Source organism: Lynx rufus, unplaced genomic scaffold (genome assembly GCF_022079265.1).
Source record: "Lynx rufus isolate CCGP_SWC_20201006 ecotype Redwood Valley unplaced genomic scaffold, mLynRuf1.p SCAF_25, whole genome shotgun sequence".
In the NCBI taxonomy this organism is placed as follows: Eukaryota; Metazoa; Chordata; class Mammalia; order Carnivora; family Felidae; genus Lynx; species Lynx rufus.
Genome location: NW_025814840.1, coordinates 13,063,269 through 13,064,660, shown reverse-complemented (window position 1 = coordinate 13,064,660; position 1,392 = coordinate 13,063,269).

Genomic DNA, 1,392 nt, shown 5'->3' with positions numbered 1-1,392 from the left:
GGTGTGAAAGCCACTCTGGGGAATTACTGGAGGCCAGGGCAGGCTGGGCTGATAGAGGCCACTCCTTCAAATGAGAATCCTTGAAGGTAAGCGGTTAGAGTAACATCAGTGTGTGGTTAATTACCATACACGGGCTTGAAAATTTTAAAAGTTAGTACTAGTGACTTACAGCTAAAACAGAATCAGGTGTAAGGGTTTAATCAGAACCCGGATGGGATGTTCGGTTCTGACCCATGGGGGTTGACACTGGCTCATCCACACTTATCTCCAGAAACACTGAACCTGGGCACACGCCTAGTTTATGGTCCACTACCGGCTGTGAAACCCGGGGAGGGCCGAGCGGCATGTCCCCCAGGGGACGAAGCTCCCGGGCCAGGGTAGGGAGCCTCGTTGTGGTCCTCCATAAAAGATACCCATGATCTGGCATCTTCCCAACATCCTGAAGAGCTGAAGGAAATGGGAGTGTGAATAGTCTGAGCTATCTCCACGGTCCCTATTCTTTCCAGGTCAAAATGTTCGTTATTGCCATTATTATTATTATTTTCATCTTGAATTTGAAGAGTCACCAGAACAAAATTCCTTCGACCTTGGTCTGCGCCCCTCCCGTGGCTTCCTCGGAGGGAGGCTGCTGACAATTCCTGGACTCAGCATTGTGTTCCGTGGGGGCTGGAGTTCAGAATCAACAGGAAGATGTCTTGACTTGTGTAGCGGGAGTCCCAGCGCGAAGCTAGTCTGTGATCACCCTGGGACTCAACGTTCACTCTCTGCAAGGACACTGGCCACGTGGTAGCTGGGAGCAAAGGAGACAGCGCTGGGGGACCCTCAGAAGCAATCAGAGGCTGGGAAGGGGACCTTGAAGCGGGAGCCCAGTTGAAAAGTCCATGTTTGTCTCCGTGTGTCTACGGGGTGGGCGGCCAGGGGCTGCGTTTGGAAGATGCACCATTGTCGTGGGGCCAGCTGGTGCCTTTGCTGCCGTTCCTTCCTTCAGAGGTGGTGTTTGAGAATAGGGTTTTGTGGCCGGCCACCCCCTGCATTCACTCCTGATGGTCAGGAGGCAGGAGGGGCCGGGAGGGATGTCACCGGCCTCATTTACAGAGAGGCTGATCCAAGTGGGAATTCTCAGCGGGATTCCTCACTGTTTTCCCAAAAGACACGGCTGGCACAGCATGGCACTCGAACATCTTACTGCCAAGGAACCATCTGCCTTCTGCTGAAAGCCGGTTCTCTGGCCAGATAGCTGCGGATTAGACGTATTTCAAATTTCAAAATGTTGTCAAATACACTCGTAAATGCTCCATTAATGATGTTCTACCTAAAGAGGAGTAAAAAGTTGAGTGAAGTGTCAAAAAACGAAACAAAACAAAAGAACCCAGTAGGATTGATTGCTAGCCA